General features: G+C 41.3%; 1 protein-coding gene across 1 annotated transcript in view; it reads left to right on the top strand.

The window, feature by feature from the left end:
- The window catches only part of PCLO (piccolo presynaptic cytomatrix protein), a 535,987-nt gene that overhangs the window by 262,152 nt on the left and 254,352 nt on the right, over positions 1-19,483 (top strand). The window lies entirely within an intron of this gene.

Below are 19,483 nucleotides of genomic sequence, written 5' to 3'. Positions count from 1 at the left end.
AATGCATGTGCCTTTCAAGGTACCAGTAATCCCAGACTTGCTTCTGGCTGGTTGAACTATCCTTTTTGTCCCCATTGGAAAAGGGAAGGAGAATTTCTCCCTACAGTTCTCAATTAAGTAAGGATTCTCCTTGTTCTCTCAATTTGTACTTGTTTGACCACTCCCCATTCCTGGAAGTCTCATATCACAGCTATCATCTTTCTGGATAAGGAGAAGTAGGTGGGAGTCACCTGTGTGTTCAGTGCTGCTTCTTATTGGCCAGGGGGGTGAATTTGAAATAACAAGAGACATTCCCACCTCAGGAAATCAGTGTATAATTTGTGAAGCATTACCTGGGTAATGAAACCTGCCACTGGCTGAGAATCAAGGAGGAGATATTCATTATTTAGTATATTACAATTGTTCCATTTGTGTGTGTGTTACCTTTGTTCATTTGAATGTGCTGTTGTTTAGTTATAAAAGGCCAGTGGGAGTCCTCACTCTATTAATTTTTTGTGTTTTCTTCTGTGTTTAGCTGTGTTTGGACGTTTAGCTATGTTTGGTTCCAGGATATGGCATGGGGTGGAATAATGAGTGTTTCTGTCTTGCCTCTATGTTTGCATGTGTGTCATGTTTTCCAGTTTCAGGCTAGCTATTCCCACCCTCAAGGGTCCAGATTGTATGTGACTCCTGCACCAACACAGAATCATAGAAATATAGGACTGGAAGGGACTTTGACCGGGCATCTAGTCCAGTCGCCTGCACTGAGGCAGGACTGAGTATAATCTAGATCATCCCTGACAGGTGTTCGTCTAACCTGTTCTTAAAAACCTCCAATGACAGCAAATCCAAACCTCCCTAAGTAATTTGTTCCAGTGCTTAACTACCCTTACAGTTAGGAAGTTTTGCCTAATGTCTAACCTAACTCTCCATTGCTGCAATTTAAGCCCATTACTTCTTGTCCTGTCCTCTGTGATTAAGGAAGACAATTTATCACCCTTTCACATACTTGAAGACTGTTATCATGTCCCTCCTTCTCCAGACTAAACAAATCCATTTCTTTTTCAATCTTTCCTTATAGGTCATATTTTCTAGACCTTTAAACATTTTTGTTGCTCTCCTCTGGACTACCTCCAATTTGTCAACATCTTTCCCGAAGTGTGGTACCCAGAACTGGACACCTTACTGCAGTTGAGGCTTTATCAGTGCTGAGTAGAGTGGAAGAATTACTTATCATGTATTGCTTATCACACTTGCGCTAATTCATCCCAGAAAGAAGTTTGCCCTTTGCCCAATATTACATTGTTGACTCATATTTAGTTTGTGATCCACTATAATCCCCAGATCCTTTTCTGCAGTACTGCTTTCTAGGCAGTCATTTCCCATTTCGTATTTGTGCAGTTGATTATTCCTTTCTAAGTGTAGTACTTTGCATTTGTCCTGAGTGAATTTCATCCTATTTATTTCAGACCATTTCTCCAGTTTGTCCAGATCAGTTTGAATTCTAATCCTATCCTCCAAAGCACTTGCAACCGCTCCCATCTTGGTATCATCTGCAAACTTTATAAGTGTACTCTGTACGCCAGGGATCTCAAACTCGAATCACCATGAGGGCCACATGAGGACTAGTGTATTCGCCCGAGGGCCACATCACTGACACACACACCCCCGCTGCCCCTGGCCCCACCCTCACTCCACCCCTTCCTTGAGGCCCCGCCACTGCCCTGCCTCTTCCCACCCCTTCCCACCCACATTCCAACCCCTTCTCCAAAGTCCCCACCCCAACTCCGCACCCTCCCTGCCCCATTTCACCCCCTTTCCCAAATCCCCACCCCGGCCCCGCATCTTCTCCACCTCTTCCCGTGAGCGCACAGCTCCCCACTCCTCCGCCCTCCCCCCTGGAAAGCGCTAAGGACCGCCAAACAGCTGTTTGGCAGTGGGAAGCGCCTGGAGGTAGGCACAGGAGCGGGGATGCAGCACGCTGAGGGGAGGGGGAATGGGGGGAAGGGGAGCTTGGCGGCTTGCAGGAAATAACTCCGGGGATGGGGTGCGGGGAGCTTGGCAGGCCGCAGGAAATAACCCTGCAGGCTGCGTGTTTGAGACCCCTGTTCTATGCCATTATCCAAATCATTCATGAAGATATTGAATAGAACTGCAGCCAGGATAGATCCTATGGGATCCAGCTCAATATACCTTTCCATCTTGACTGTTAATCACTGATACCTGTCTAAGTTTGCTTTTCTAACCAGTTGTGCACCCACCTTATAGTAGGCTCCTCTAGGCTATATTTCTCTAGTTTGTTTATGAGACGGTCATGTGAGACAGTATCAAAAGCCCTACTGAAGTTGAGATATATCACATCTACTTAAATCACATCCATGTTGACTTTTATTTACCACCTTATTTTCTTCTAGATACTTACAAATTGATTGTCCAATGATTTGTTCTGTTATGTTTCCAGGTGCCAAGGTTAAGCTGACCGGTCTATAATTCCTTGGGTTGTCCTCATTCCCCTTTTTTATGGATAGGTACTATATTATCACTTTTCCAGTCCTCTTGGATCTTTCTTGTCCTCCACGGATTCTCAGAGATAATCACTAATGTCTCAGAGAACTCTTCTGCCAGTTCCTTAAGTATTCTAGGATATATTTCACCACATCCTACCCACTTGAATAATTGAACTTGGGTGTAATTCCTAACTTGTTCTTTTACTATTTTAGCCTTGGAACCTACCCCATTTACACAGATGTTCACTATGTTAGTTGTCCAATCACTGCTAACTTTTTTGGTGAAACCTGAAACAAAGAAGGCATTTAACACTTCGGCCGTTGCTACATTTTCTGTTATTGTCTTGCCATCCCCACTGAGTAATTGGCCTACCATGTCCTTGGTCTTCCTCTTGCTTCTGTATTTGTAAAATGTTTCCATGTTCCCCTTTATGTCCCTAGCCAGTTTAATCTCATTTCTTGCCTTGGCCTTCCTAATTTTGTCCCTATGTGCTTTTGTTGTTGTTGTTTTTATATATTCGTCCTTCATAATTTGACCTAATTTCTCCTTTTGTATGGTTGTTTTTTTGAATTTCAGGTCATTGAAGGTCTCCTGGGTAAGCCAGGGTGGTCACTTAACCATGTTTCCATGCAGGTGTGCAGAGGCCATGCACAATAAAAAGTGTTCCCTGTGCACTCCCTGAAGGACTCTTAAAAGGGGGAAGAAAAGTGGTGTGCTCATGGCACTGCCTCCCCTTTCATCCACCTACCCAACCCCCCTACCCCCACATCATCTCCTGAAGTTGGCATGAATGTTGCTGTTGTGCAGCTCTCCAAGCACCTCCACAGAGTGGGAAGCTGTAGAACTAACATTGTATTATTAACAGAGGCTTCACAGCAGAATGTTGCATATCTAATCACAGCGGGCTTTGGATAGCGTCCTCAATGGGAATGATTAGATTAAGCTCATAGGGAATACAGGGAACTATTTTTGAGTATGTGGAACTAGGCACACTTATTTCTATAAATAGGTACAATTGGCATTGATTTACCAATTTGTATAAAGAGGAATGTGCATCTTATACACTTCATAAAAAGTTGTGTGCAGCCTGAATAATGCAGTTTGTCTCTAAAGAGATCTTAAATATTAGAGTTTGAAAATATACAGTGCGAATTAAAGGATATAGAGTATGTTATTTTTAATTAGTATTTACCATATCTATTACTCTAGTGCTGAGAGGCCAACTGAGAATGGAGCCCCATTGTGCTAGGCAATATACATAGGCAGCCATATAATAGTAGACAGTCCCTGCCCCAAAGAGCTTTACAGTCTAAATAGAGCCGGCATACACAGGGTGAGAGAAGGGTAGAACACACCAGCTGAGTGAACAATGTGATGATGGTTCCATAATGTTTTTTTATTTTATTTTGTTACTTAAATTCCTTTGGTGGGGTTATGTTAGGTGGAGATTAACTAGATGGATGGGGTAACAGAGTTGGAGCAGCAGCCAATCAATCAGAGGGGAGAGAATGTCCGGAGTGAAAACTACAGAAAGTGACCTGACAGCATCAGCATCTGAATGTCCCTGCTTAAGCAGCTCCTGCAGCTACTCTTTCAGCTTCGGTCTTTGGCTGGCTCCTCCCGGCAGTTTGTTTTCCCAAGCCCATGTGGTGGGAAGTAGGGGTTTAGGTGCTGGTACCCCAGAGAGGGCATCTTCCTTGCACTGTTGTGGATCCAGGGGGTGCTGGGGAGGAGGAGTGGCCCTGGCTGTTTATGATATAAGTAAAAAGAAAAGGAGTACTTGTGGCACCTTTAGAGACTAACCAATTTATTTGAGCATGAGCTTTCATGAGCTCACGAAAGCTCATGCTCAAATAAATTGGTTAGTCTCTAAGGTGCCACAAGTACTCCTTTTCTTTTTGCGAATACAGACTAACACGGCTGTTACTCTGAAACCTATGATATAAGTGATACACTAGGCAGAATTTGGTTCAAGAAGGTCTAGACAAATACAAACTCCAGAGGAGCTAAGCTGATTGATACCAGCTGAGGATCTAGCCCTAGGGCTCTAACATCTCGGAAGCACAGGGAGGAATTATTGTTTTTCCAATTCTTCTTTCATTGGTGTAAAAACTGTAGTTATCTTTCATACTCAAAGGGCCCTCCTGCAAGTTAGCATACACATATTGCCACAATTAATGAGGGGTAAGTGGTGTTGGCATTCCTTCCTTAGCTGCAGGTTTGTGTTATGTTATGCCAACATATCATGGACCCCTCTGCACTTGGATTTAAGTACTGCCACACTTCAATTTTATTCTAATTTAAACATGCACGCTGACTTATTTTGCTTGTAGCAGAAGCTTTTTTGGAACCCGGGCTATCTTTTTGTTCCGTGTTTGTACAGCACCTAGCACAATGGGGTCCCTGTCCAATAATAGTAATAAATAATAAATACACAAAGGAGTGTGTTATGTGAGGGGCACTCAGAGAATGCTCTTATTTAAAACAGGGTACAGGAGAAGGGAGTCAGAGTGATCTCTCAAAACATCTTAGTTCAAAGAATTTATATGCACAACAAAACTCGGTCCAAGTCCTGATGTGCAGCAGGGAAAATGGCAGAGCTAAAAGCAAAATCAGGAGATGGTAAATTAGAAGTGATCTTTCATTGCATTCTGCAAGCTACATGTGTGTATGTGCATGTCTGTCCACTGCAAAAAAAACCCCTTGGCAGTGAGTCTCAGAGTCTGGGTCCACTGACTCGGGCTTATGTTACATGGCTCAAAACAGCAGTGTAGATGTTCCGCTCAGACTGGAGCTCGAGTTCTGAGACCTGGTGAGGGGGGTGGGTCTCAGAACTCCAGCTTCAGCCTGATCAGGAACATTCACACTGCTATTTTTAGGCCCATAGCGTGAGCCTGAGTCAGAGAGTCACTGCCACAGGGTTTTTTTGTAGTGTAGACATACCCTGTGTCTAGTCATTGACCAGGTTTATATGCATGCTCTCTTTAAAGTCTGTTTTGCCAGAGCTGTCTCTCTGTAGGCCACATGATGTGTGTTTCAGACTGAGATGTGATCAGTAGTGGGAACAGACTATCCCATGCAAAAGGCTTTTACACCCAATCTGAAGCAAGCAAAAATGAGTCTCTCCACCATTTAGGTTTTGCAGCAGTTTACTTCCTCACATTTAGCTTTATCAGAACATGTTTCCTAATAGAACATGATCTTGTTTTTGCAAATATTTTTTTTCACCTGCTGGAAAAAAATATGTTAAAGTAAGGCAGTGCTGTCGAACCTGTGATCCAAGAGCCACGTGTGGCCCTTGAAGCTCTAAAATTTGGCCCTCAAGGCTGAAGAAGGAAATCTGTATTTCATTATAAATAAAACATGATTCCTGAGCAATATTTAAATTGTAGTGTTTGAATCACACAGCATCTCTGACTGCCTCCTCGTTTCCCCAGGAGTCCCAAATGTAAAATGGAGACACGCTGGACATCTGTTGTCATTTCCCTGCTGCATAGGCTCAGCAGCACCTTTGCTGGCCACCTCTCTCATTGCATTGGTCTCTGCCAATCTGACCTGTGGGCAAGACCCACCAGCCAGACATCCAGGAAAGAATTCTCAGTAATAACTCAGAGGCCTCCGCATCTGGTGTCCCATTACCAGCTGTTGGAAATATTTGCTGCTAGCAGTTGCATATCGGCTACATGCCATTGTAGGCAATCTCATCATAACTTGATAAACTTATCAAGCTCAGTCTTGAAACCAGTTAGGTTTTTTGACACCACTGCTCCCCTTGGAAGACTGTTCCAGAACTTCACTCCTCTGATGATTAGAAACTTTCATCTAAGTTCAAGCCTAAACTTGTTGATGGCCAATTTATATCCATTTGTTCTTGTGTCTACATTGCCTAACTACAGATTTTAAGGTCAGAAGGGACCATTATTGTCATTAATTTGACCTCTTGCATAACAGAAGCCACAGAAATTAGCAAGTGATTCCTACATCATTTCCATAACTGTTCCCTTTGCAATGCAGAATAGAACAGAGTATCTGCCCCCAAAAAATTGATTGTGGCCCCTTAACTCCTTTGAAATAATACATTTGGCCCTAAGGAGAAGTGACTATGTTAACTTGAAATGCTGTGATATGCGTTGTTCTAGAATAAGTGTGTTTAGTGAAATTGTATGATAGGGTATAATGTTGGCTGAAGCCCAAAAGAACACATGCTGCAGGGTGCCCAGAGACACAGAGGCTTGGACTACTGGATGTTACCTCAACCTGGACTGCTCATTTGGAGGGTTACTTGTGGCACCTTCGAGAAGGTGCCACAAGTGCCCCTTTTCTTTTTGTGGATACAGACTAACACAGCTGCTACTCTGAAACCTGTCATTTGGAGGGTTGGGGGTGTTGAATTTGAAGGGTCATCAGCTGGCTCCTGAGGGGAGAGGGAGCAGGGTCAGAGGGAATCAGAGAACTATACTGTGATCAGGAAGGAATGCACTGGTGGGCACTTATGAGACTAGGCTTTCCCTAGCAGAGTAAGAAGTAGAAGGGATACTGAAAGCTACCGTTCTGTTTGTTATGTTTACTCTGATTAAGTAAAAGTTTAGTCATTTTTTGAACCCAGGAATTGGAGGCGTAGTAAATTGGTGGGTTTTGAAATACAGTTAGGAAAAGCAGCTAGGATCAACTTGCCAGCTTTAGCACATGCGTATTTAAACTTCAACATTCTAAACAAATTCTATCAGTCTATGTTTTAGGAGAGTTAATGGAAGCTTTACTGCAATTTTCCATCTGATACAAAAATGTGACATCACTGCATTTATAGTGGGAATTTTATTTCAATCTGTATACTGCAGCAAAACAGATAATAGCCTTTCTCTGTCCCGAAACAGGTAAAAGTCACAGGAGTTTGCTTGCAGTTGCAATAAGATTGGAAATCATGATTTTTCTAAGCTGTCTATGCTCTTAAAAAGAACACAAGTTGGTGAATCCCAAATCATTATTTTTTATATTTATTATCATACTCGAGTGCCTAGTTCGTTCGGCTCCTAAATTTACATTTTGAAAACTAAATAAGTGCCCTGATATTTCAAAAGTGTCTAAAATAAGTTTTAGGTGCTTAACTCTCGGCATCTATCTTTGAAAATGTTGGCTTACATCTCAAATATCTACTGACAGCTAAGTAAATTACAAAATATTGCAAAGGTTGTAAATTTTAGTCAACTGACATCCTGACTCTAAATTCATGTGGAGGGAATTTGCTCTATTGGTTTATAGGATTTTTTTCCTTGTTCCATATTTTGAAATTTCCTCTTGACCTTTGTTACTGTAATTATATAACATAATTCTTTCCCATTTGCAGTAATAGCATTCTTGTTTATGGATTGGGTAAATGTCAACCCTAGGTAACATTCACAAGAGCTTATATTGTGAAATATATTCTTATATATATTATAGGCAGCAGAGGTAGTGCTGCCTATAAATAAGGTTGCCCGACACTTCCCACTATAATACCGTTTTCAGTTTCTTGTAACTTGCTAAACATAACCGTTTGGTCTGATATTTTCCATTTTGGGTGTCTGCCTCAGGTTAAGGACACAGGACCAGAAGACTCTGAGTAGGGGTGTGGCTGCATATTGCCTCTCGAGCATCCCTTGATGACAGAGTTTCGCTTTATGGCACCTTGTTTCTGTGGCCGTCCCGTCTCATCGGGCCCTTTTAAGAAGTCACAGTTCAAAGTACTTCAGACAATCCCCAGAAAGCCTTCCATTTATTTAGTCCTCAGGTGTACACCCCTAGTTCAGTGTCCCTCTCCCAGTAATCCAACACAAAGTCCTTCAAAGTAAAACACAGACTTATACAGTCTTCAACCCAGTTTCATCTGTGCACAGCCCCCTCCTCCCTGAGGTTCTGTCTGTCAGTCTCTCTCCTGCTTCTTGGGTAGGGTCTCTCCCAGGCCTCCCTCTGTGGAGAGCTTTCTCCTGCTTCCTGTTAGAGGCAGGAAGCCTGAGAGTCTCAGTTACACTCAACCACCCACTTACCCCTGACATATTCTGCAGCTTCCTGCAGCTGGGATCATGTCAGGTGAGACTCCTCATGTAATCAGGGTTGGCTTAGCCCCCAGCTGTCCAGCCCACAGGGAAACCACCCCTTTACATGCTGTAACCATTAGAGAACCTGGAATTTAACCCATTATTCCTGGGTCTTCAAAGTCCTTTGTTTTCTAAAAAATAGCTGAGAAACACACTGGCAACATTTGTGTCTCCATCCCCCCACTAGGCACATCCACATTCAATTGCTTATTAGTTCAAGTGGAAGAGCCTGCCTGGTGGATGATCCCAATCCTACTGATAATCCATGTAGGTGGTCAATATGGTTCCGCCTGTTGAGATATTTGAGGTTTTTTTGTTTTGTTTTGTTTTTTCAAATGTAAAGTTTCTTTTTTAAAAAAAATAGGAAATTATACTAAAAATCCCTACCTTAATTCAACACCTTGCGTATATGCATTATGATATAGTGTTAAATGATTACATACTATTTTTACATAGGACTTCTGCCTCAGTGCACAGGATGGACTGTGCTCTGGGGATGAATAGGGTTGTGCAGTGAATGAGGCTGGAATCTTCAGGACCCTTGCTTCATCTGTGGCAGAAGTTGGAAGGTATGTGCTGAATGAAGCTGGCACTACTGGAAGAAACAGGATAGTCTCACCCTCAAGGATGCTGAAGGCTGCTCTGGATAATTGGATTTTATCCCTTCCACTGCCACAAAGTTCCTGTGTGATGCTGGGCAAGTCACATAAGTTAAAGATTTCACTGGTTGCCACTAATTTCATGTATCTTTTTTCTGAGTACCCAAACTGAGACATTTGGGGTCTGATTTGCCGATGTGCTGAGCCCTCACAACTGCAAATGAGGCCAATGGGAGCTGAGCATTGAACAAATAAAGTGCTACCAAATGCTAGACTCTCTGGGAAATCAGGGGCTTGGTTTCTCATATTGGACACCCAAAATTAGTTGACATTTTTTTAACAATTTTGTCTTTAAATGTTGTGCCTTCATTCCCCATGAGTAAAATGAATAATAATACCATCTCACCTCTCAGGGGTATTGTGAAGATAAATTCATTAATGTTCATAAAGAATTATGCTAGTTTGAGGTGAGTGCAATAGAAAAGCCCAGGAGGACATTAATAATTCTGTGTGCAGTACAAGGTGGTGGTGTGGGTGGTGTGGAACAAATAATGCATGGGACCACACATTGAATGATGAGGATAAAAAGAAATATTGAATAGCTGTGTCCACCATTCTCTGACCACCATTCATCCTGTGTACTGAATGATGTAGAGGTGCTGTGGAAAATACAGTAGGTGATCATGTAATTAAAGGTAGAACAAGAATGCAAACTCACAATGGGGCAAACTAAAGCTGCACAGGCAACCTTACCTTGGGTATTTTCTAACTTCTGAGTGCTTGACTTTTCCAGCTTAATGTACTTTCAACATAGTTTTTTCGGATTTTATGTATATGTGTCTAAATAAGACTCTGAAATCTGAATTGGTTGCAAATGATAAAATTGGAAATATTTTTTTGGAAATCAACGAATCAACGGAAAAGTAAATAGAAGCCAAAATTTAGATTTAGTGTAACCTTGAGTGAGGCAACCATCTTCCCTTAGTAACTCCAAAATATCCATAGGATTTTTATGATTTAAAAATCTGCATTTTCAGTATCAAGTGACCACCTATACAACATTGCCTATATCTATATATTATTTATATTTCTAATCTGAATATTCAAAACCTGTGCTAAATTACTGGGAAATGGGGGTCCTTTTGTGGATTTTTGTAGATATATTTTTACCAGTTTCAACTGAGACCTAAACTCTAGTTGTTATTCCCAGCTATATGAATGTCTATACTCTTAGGGATAGATAAAGGCTTAACAGCGGATGCTGGGATTACATTCCCAGAAATATAGCTTTCCTAGTGTATTAGACAATAATATCTAAATATGATGACCATTCCCTATATATGAATATGCCTTTTGTGTATGTGTGGTCTCTGTAGACAGAATCTGGGCCAAATATCTGTACACGTAACAGGCACAAATCCATTGAGTTCAGTGGAGTTTCTCCTATTTACATAAATATAATCTGACCTGCTGACTCCAGTAGAATTATACCAGGGATAGATTTAGTTCATGGTGTGTTTCCATTTCACCACATATTTATGATATACAGTACCTCACTTTACATAGATTAAGTTTAGTTTTTGTTTATCAATTACACTGATTAATTCAATCCATTAACAGTTTGTATGACTATCTTTTCTTTGAATAGCAAATTTGACTGTCTTCTGTAACTGCCTGACATATTAAATGTCATAATTTACATAACTATCATTGGTGTAAAACAAATCATTCCAAGTCTGTGTTTTCCGATAAGGAGGTTCTCAGTTAATGAAAGGGCAAGAGTACAACAAAGACCGACACATTCTCCTGCAATGTTGTAAAAGAAACTGCAACACCCACCTAATTGTGGAGTATTTTCCCAGAGGAAAAGGTGGAAGCCTCTTTAGTTGGAACTTGACTAAGCAGTAGGAAATGGTAATAAAGACTCCTAAACTAGTAGAGCAAAGGCTAGCTGGTTGTACAGGTCTTTTCTATACTTAATTTTTATTTTTTTTTTATACTCTGCAATCATGATTAAAGCTTAATGGAGACTGGGTAGTAGTTCTACTCGGAAAAGTGACTTTGTGAAAGTGCATCTGTGGGATTCACTCTTTTATTGTTTCTCAATGATTTCTCGGTAAGATACTTTTTACTTGTAAACTGAAGTTATGTGATTTTTCTTCCCCCTCCCCCACCCCCGCCTGAACTAGCAGCCCATCAAGCTCAACCTCGGATCTGAGGGTCAAGCTCGGTTCTTTATTTTTCACACATCACTATCAATAATAAAGGTTCTGTAGGCTAAATTACAACCTCAGTTATACACATGTAAGCACATTGTCTTCACATGTGTAACTGATTGCATTTTAATAAACAATTCTATTGAGGCATGCACAAGAAGGAATAGAATCCAGGTCATTCTCTTTGCTGTGTTAACTCTGCAGCATGGCCAGGAGTAGAAAAACAGTACAATTTATTCTGTTGTTAAAGTAGACACATATCATTTTTGAGGATGCACAAAAGGACAGATCTGTTGAGTAAGGAGATGCTGTTTTAATACCATCACTTATCAAAGTACAACCACATTTTGGGCCTGATTTTGAAACATGTGCATTGCCTCCTGAGAGGTGCTAAGCACCGTCAATTCCTATAGAAGTCAGTGCAAATTGTTGGCACTTATCAGGAGTCATATAACACTCTGTAAGACTGGGCCCTGTATGCTGAAATCTGAGTATTGGTGACGTGATCTCTCACGCAGGGTTAGCACAGGGTGAGCACTCTCATAGGAAAGTGAGAGCTTTTTCAGGAGTTAAGTTGTGCCGAGTGCTTTCAAATAGAGATGCCTGACTAATAAGAATGAGCTGATATTTAAAAAAAAACAAACAAACAAGTATTTCTTTAGATAGGAAAAGAACAGCTAGCACAATAATTTCTAACATTTCTGATGAATCAGAGGTTTATGGAAATGCTTGGAAAAACTTTCATTGGACCAAACCCTCCAGTCCTTTCTTTGGAACCAGCCCTTCAAAATGTGAGCAGAGGTCTCTCCATTCTCAGTGGAGTCAATGTGAGTGGAGGGCCCACAGCAATTCAGGCCTTTAACCCTCCATTAAGCAAAAAGCCCCCTGAAATCCGTGGGAACTGATGGAGACTACAGGGTCTGGCACTCGTATTTTTCAGGAAACCATTCTACTATATCTGTATTTATCTATCTATAAAATGCGTATGAAAACTTGGCCAACCCAAGCATAGGGCCATCTGCAGCCCCCTAGTTCTTAATCTTTGGTTCAGATTTATCCCAGGTCAGTAATAACCAAAAGAATAATGCTATTTGGTGTCCTTTATAAATTCAGTTGGGGTTCTCTGTCCGGTTCTAAATGGACTAGTCCAAACAACAGTATTGTACGTAGTTGAAAGGAAGATAGTATTCTGTGTTCTGTGTAATTCACCATTAAGCATAGATGAAAGGGCCTACTTGCTGCAGAGGCAGCTGCCATTTTGTGTTTCACTTTAGATGAAAGTGGGATTCTATATTTGTTCTTTCTTTGTTATTTTCCTTAATCTAGAATAAAAGTAATCTAAATTGAAACAGCAAGTTTTGCTCTTTGCATCTGGGGAATTTTAACAACAACCTCAATTGGATTTTAGACTGTTGTGTAAAGGAACAGCTGTGTGGCATTGCTGTATGCTGTTAAGCCATTTCTTTTATCCAAGGCAGATGGCTGAGCTGCAGTGGTGAACAAAGTGATACTCCCGTGTACTTTGCAATTAGTAAATTGCAAGATTCAAATTTTAGGCACAATCCTGATCAACGGATGGTGTGTAAGCTACAACAGAAGTAGCCCCTGGTGACGTACCTCAAAATATCCCCTAAAACACCATTTTCCCTCTTCTTCCTCCTTGCTCAAGATGCGATAGAGGCTGGTAATTTGCTGTTAGCCTATACCCTTTGTGTTGGCTCACCTGTGTAGGCCAGAGAGTAGGGAGATAGATCAAAGGTCCTGCCTGCAACGTGCACCTTTCCTACCTGCTCTAGTTGGATTAAACAGGCATGCAAGTTCCAGCAGAGATTCAAGTAACCCTACAGGGGCATAAGGAGAGTTTTTACTCTCCCTCAATTCTTTGCATGAACATTTAGTCTAAGGGTAACATTTTCAAAAGTGTATAACCCTTAGGAGCCAAGGTACCATTTTCAAATGTGACTTAGGTGCTTAGGACTCTAAGTCTCATTGCCTTTCTATGGGAGTTGGGGTCCTAAGAGCATGTCACTTTTCAAAATGGGACAAAGGGTTTGTCTACACACAAACATTTACTGTGTGGCAAGCTGGAGTCAACAGTATGATGCATACTGCCTGTGTGTACCCTACTACCATGCACTAAGTTTTTCCCTAGTGCACATTGACCTACTTTTGTTTCAAAGCATAGTAGATCAAAGCACTCCAGGGAAATTTTAGTATGTGATAGCAGGGTGCACTTAGATAGTTAGTGCACAACACACGAGTGTACTGTTGATTTACACCCTTGGGTGCCATTTCAGGTTGGAGGGGGGGCAACTTTAACCGTGATTCCAGGGGCTACTTAGGCACTTGAAAACTCTAGTTTTTTGACAGATAACTTAGCAATTAGCTGACAGGAGCACTGTTTCTAATTCTTATATAAAAGAAAGAAAATTAAATAAATTAGATCCACTCAGCTCTAATACTAACATGTTCTGACATCTTGTGGTAGGTCACTTAAGGGACACTGATTAGGTTCAAAATTTTAATGTATATTCTTACTTTGTTACTAGGTCTGGGGAGAGAGAGACCCCCATCAGGGCTCCTGGCTTCTATCTCAGCTCTGGGAGGGGAATGGGGTCTACTGGGTTACAGTAGGGGGAAATACATCTGGGTCTATATAAGAACATCAGAATGGCCATCTTGGGTAACACCAATGGTCCCTCTAGCCCAGTATCCTGTCTTTCAACAGTGGCCAATACCAGGTGCTTCAGAGGGAATGAACAGAACAGACAATCATCAAGTGATTCATCCCCTCTCACCCACGCCAAGCCTCTGGCAAACAGAGGCTAGGGACACACAGACCATGGTGTTGGATCCCTACTCACTCTGGCTAATAGCCATTGATTGCCCTAACCTCCATGAACTCATCTAGTTCTTATTGGAACCCTGTTATAGTTTTGGCCTTCACAACATCCCCTGGCAAAGAGTTCCACAGGTTGACTGTGAAGAAATACTTTCTTTTGTTTGTTTTAAATCTGTTGCCTCTTAATTTAATTGGGTAACCTGTAGTTCTTGTGTTATATGAAGGACTAAATAATGTTTCCTTATTCAATTTTTCCACACTATTCATGATTTTATAGACCTCTATCATTTTCCCCCCTTAGTCATCTCTTTTCCAAGCTGAAAAGTCTCAGTCTTTTTAATCTCTCCTCATATGGAACCTGTTCCATACCCCTAATCATTGTGTTGCCTTTTCTGTAGCTTTTTTCAATTCCAATATATCTTTTCTGAGATGGGGTGGCCACATCTGCAGGCAGTATTCAAGATGTGGGCATACCATGGATTTATATAAAGGCATTACAATATTTTCTGTCTTATTATTTATCCCTTTCCTAATTATTCCCAGTATTATTTTTGACTGCCACTGCACATTGGTGGATGTTTTCAGAGAACTATCCACAATGACTTCAAGATCTCTTTCTTGAGTGCTAACAGCTAATTTAGACCTGTGACAGGGTCGGGCCAGATGGCTACAGGAGAGTAATAGAAGGCAGATATATTAGCCCCAGGTTAAGTAGGTCCCTTTTCCCTGGGTAAGGTAACACGGAAGGTTCCAGAACAATCAGGAACCTTCTGGAGACAATTAAGACAGACAGGCTGATTGGCTGCAGGTGTTCAAATCAAGAAGCTGCTAGAATCAATTAAGGCTGGCTAATCAGGGCACCTGGGTTTGTTTAAAAAGGAGCTCACTTCAGTTTGTGGTGCGCGTGTAAGGAGCTGGGAGCAAGAGGCGCTAGGAGCTGAGAGTGAGAATGCGGACTGTTGGAGGACTGAGGAGTACAAGTATTATCAGACACCAGGAGGAAGGTCCTATGGTGAGGATAAAGAAGGTGTCGGGAGGAGGCCATGGGGAAGTAGCCCAGGGAGTTGTAGCTGTCACACAGCTGTTCCAGGTGGCACTCTAGACAGCTGCATTCCACAGGGTCCTGGGCTGGAACCTGGAGTAGAGGGCGGCCCGGGTTCCCCCCAAACCTCCCAACTCCTGGTCATCCACAGGAGGAGTTGACCTGGACTGTGGGTTCACGAAAACAGCCAAACTGAGGGCTGCCGTGAAGCTCCAAGGCAAGCAAATCCACCAATAAGTGCAAGAACCACCAAGGTAGAAGAGGAACTTTGTCACAGACCCCATCATTTTATTTGTATAGTTGGGATTATGTTTTCCAATGTGCATTACTACACATTTATCAGTATTGAATTTAATCTGCCATTTTGTTGCCCAGTCATCCAGTTTTGTCAGATGCTTTTGTAACCCTTCACAGCCTGCTTTAGACTTAACTATCTTGAGTAATTTTGTATTGTTTGCAAATTTCACCACCTCACTGTTCACCTCTTTTTTTTCAGATAATTTATGAATATGTTGAACAGTACTGGTCCGAGTACAGATCTCTGGGGAACACCACTATTCATCTCCTTCCATTCTGAAAACTGACCATTTATTGCTAGCCTTTGTGTCCTGTCTTTTAACCCATTACTGATCCATGAGAGGATCTTCCCCTTATCCTTAGAGCAAAGGATCAAGATCCAAAAATTACTGATTTCTTGGGAGACCTTGAGCAAATTCCTTGATTTGTTTTTGTTTTAGTCAAACCCAGCTATGAAACTGGCTTGAAAACCCACTGAAAACTAGAGACTGGCTCTGAGCTGAGCTTTCCTAGGTAAATAAGTTATAAAAACAACACAGAAAGAGCCATCTCATCTATAAATTATATATTTTTAGAGAGTGTAAAGATTTTTCAAACAAAAGGGGAAAGCTGGTTAACATTTAGATTCACTAACATTTAGAACCCTTTCTTCCTCTGATGCATTAGAAACCCTGCATTATCGAACTCCCAGAATAATCTCTTTGTGACTCAAATGAGGCATCCTATTTCCATCAGTCAAATCTTCCAAAGAGAAGGGGTATCCAACATTTGATAAGCATGTCACATAAATGGGATTTTATAAAGGGTATTTAACTGGGTCAGTGTGTAGTGCCTATTACTTTTACATTTCATTTCACACCTATTCCCTGTTCAATGAACAGACACATCACCATTAGGGGAAATTAGCCTAATGATGTCTTTTGCTTTTCAAAGTGGGTCCTTCTCAGTCTTTCAAACAGCATGGTCACCTGGCATGGGGTTAACAAAAGGTCTGTTTTTTTTCTCCCCTTTCCTGCTCACATGTTCTGCAATGGCCATCTCACATTCAGGCCAAAATTCCACACTCTGCTCTGCATGTGGGATAGACAGGGAAGAAGGTATAAGGAGTCCCTCCTTGCTCAGATTCAACACACATGCGTAACAACACACACAATTCCGTCTGAGCGTTATTTGAGCACTGAGTTGGGGACTGGCTAACTTGGGGACTGGCTAATCCATGGACTGAGAAACAAAGAAATGCAACATTACTATGTGTACTAGAACCAAGCAGGAGCCAGGGAGCATAAGAGGAGTGTTATGACTGGCAGTATGGATTTAAACCAGGACCGCTAGAAACTTTAGCTTAAGAGCCAGTCTCCAAGTTGAGACAGATTCACATCCTGTGTAGATCAGGCACAGAAGAGGACACATAACACACATTACCTAGAGGATGACAGTAGCTCACCCCCTGCACACTCCTTTTTACTGCTAATCCGTTTCTGCTCTGACCCCCTGTATCATTCCACCTCCATCCTACCTGCACTGCAGCACAGCCAGACTCCACTCACTCAAACATTCTTTAGTGGAAGAGCCCCTTCAAGATTCGATGGTGGCACCTACCACAGTATCTTATAGTGACACCTTCAAGCATCAAGCTGAGCTTGATGTGTGTGCAGGGAAGGATGGAAGGAGTGAGTACCCACCAACCAGCAAGGAGTAATGTCTGTTACTTCAACACTTGTGTTATGTTTGCTTACTGGAAGCCTTTAGAACATTCTTGTGTAGGGAAATGGGAGAGGGAGGTCAGAAAAAATGATGATCCTTAAGCCATCTTTACTACTGGTGTATCTGTGTACAAACTGTGTACATCCTCGGCACCCATAGTTTCTGGACCAACTGAAGTCCAGAGAGACTCTTTTGATTACACTGATAGTGAATTTGGCCCAATGCACTCTACTGGCTAAGCTAGTTTATGAGCATCTGTGAAAAAAAATGCAGGAAAACAAAACTGCATTAGCATGTTTTGCAGCGGGACGGTGCAGCAGAAGGCTGTCACTTGCAAAATCCTCCTTACTGTTATCTCTGGGTAAAATCTATTTAACTGACGTGGGGGAAAACACTGATTTGGTAGACTGTGGATTATTACTGACAAAAAATAGCAAAGAGAAACCTGACACAAACCTGACATGGCATTGCATACCTATTGCATTTATATATAAATTACAGACATCTATGTATTTTTGTCAGAGCACTTCTGTATCCATTGCATATACATACATTTGTTTCAGTGACATCTCTTTACACTTCCCTCCCACACAGTCATTTTGGAACCATTTTATTCACAAGACCAGTATATTCATTAAACCATGTCCCTAGACCCACAATATCTATATGCATTGCATTGTAGATCCGTACATTTCCATCCATACATGCTCCCTCAAAAGTATATCAAGACATATTTTTATCATATACCAGATATTTGGAGGACACAGCGGGGCATGGATTGCACACTGAGACAGCTGGGCTGAAGGGAGATGAAGCACCAGTCCTGTTGGATTGAGGCAGTGCCCACACCCCAATATGGAGAAGTCTAAAAAGGAGAGAGACAAAAGTCAAAACCCATTATAATGTCTCAAACCTTCCTTTTCTATCACCCAGTTTGCGACTTCACTCACTTTGCTCCATGTTTCATTTGTTTAATTGCAGTCCCTGTACACAGGCACCTGTAGCTTAAAATTCTCATTGCAACTACTAGAAGCACTTTCCATGGAATTTTATGTGTCCAAACCCACAACACAAAATGCAAAATAAAACATTCCAGACTAAGTCCACCAAAAACGCTTATGGCCTTTTTATGCTCCCAGCTTCAGTATTCCTTTCTCACCTATTTTAGCCAACAAGGCCATTTCAGGTCTTCTTTAAAGAACATGAAAAGATCAAAGACAATTAAAGTTTGGCACAACCACCCTTATATCAACATACTCTAAGCTGCTTTTCAACCAATGATTATGGGTTTGCGTGTGTATCTATATAGACACACACGGGGAAAGAGAGAGGCTGTAAGTATATATTTAAGCTGGTCAAAAATTTTCAATTGAAACTAGCTTTTGATGGTTTCAGAGTAGCAGCTGTGTTAGTCTGTATCCGCAAAAAGAACAGGAGTACTTGTGGCACCTTAGAGACTTAACAAATTTATTAGAGCATAAGCTTTCGTGGGCTGCAGCCCACTTCATTGGATGCATAGAATGGAACATATAGTAAGAAGATATATATATATATACATACAGAGAAGGTGGAAGTTGCCATATAAACTGTAAGAGGCTAATTAATTAAGATGAGCTATTATCAGCAGGAGAAAAAACTTTTGTAGTGATGATCAAGATGGCCCATTTAGACAGTTGACAAGAAGGTGTGAGGATACTTAACATGGGGAAATAGATTCAATATCTGATGAAGTGAGCTGTAGCTCACGAAAGCTTATGCTCAAATAAATTGGTTAGTCTCTAAGGTGCCACAAGTACTCCTTTTCTTTTTGCGAATACAGACTAACACGGCTGTTACTCTGAAACCTGTCATCAATACTTTGACACCCAAGTAGCTATATGAAGAAAAGCTCATTCCTGTGGTCAAAATGAGTAACAAGGTGGGTTTAGTGAACATGTTATTTACCATTTTCCCCACCATTTGATCAGTTATTATCCCTCAAACTCTTTATGCAAATTCTGTTCTTGACTAGAGATGGCCAGAGAATGAAAATTCTATTTTGCAAAAATTTTCGAGGTTTCAAAATCTGTGTTCGTTCTGCATTGGTACAAAACAAATTGTGTTCAAATAGCTGTTTTCCACTTAAAAAGATCATGTTTTTGATTCAGGTCTCTCTCTTGTCAGAAAGTCCTCTCAGTACCTCAAAGACTTCCCTATCAAAAACTTTATCAAAAAGAAAGTCT

The sequence above is a fragment of the Eretmochelys imbricata genome, chromosome 1 (assembly GCF_965152235.1).
Source record: "Eretmochelys imbricata isolate rEreImb1 chromosome 1, rEreImb1.hap1, whole genome shotgun sequence".
NCBI lineage: Eukaryota > Metazoa > Chordata > Testudines > Cheloniidae > Eretmochelys > Eretmochelys imbricata.
The sequence above is the reverse complement of the archived record's forward strand: the minus strand, read 5'-3'. Positions and strand labels throughout refer to the sequence as shown.